The sequence below is a fragment of the Penaeus monodon genome, chromosome 25 (assembly GCF_015228065.2).
Source record: "Penaeus monodon isolate SGIC_2016 chromosome 25, NSTDA_Pmon_1, whole genome shotgun sequence".
Classification (NCBI taxonomy): Eukaryota; Metazoa; Arthropoda; class Malacostraca; order Decapoda; family Penaeidae; genus Penaeus; species Penaeus monodon.
This window is the reverse complement of record NC_051410.1, coordinates 36409805-36410150: the sequence shown is the minus strand read 5'-3', so window position 1 is coordinate 36410150 and position 346 is coordinate 36409805.

The window sequence follows — 346 nt, the reverse complement described above, 5'->3', positions numbered from 1 at the left end:
CACACATAAATTGTGCATGTATGTGAAAAACGTGTCTGCATTTTTTTTTTTTTTGCTTGATTTTTCATTCATTTGATGGATATGTCTATCAAACATTTCTCTCTCTTGCTAAGACTGTTTTCTTAACCGCTTCTTGGTCTATTTCCAGAGAACTAACTATACATCTGGCTTTTGCAACTTCGTGGATTAGTGTTTACTCTTTAATTTTTTCCCTTCGTGGGGAGCTATGGTGCTTATACACACACATCCATCAGTGTAAGCATATGATTATATTCTTACATCTAGTATTGAATCCACTTTGTATATAGTCTTGTGCTGCGTGAATCAACCTCTCTGCTTCAAATCC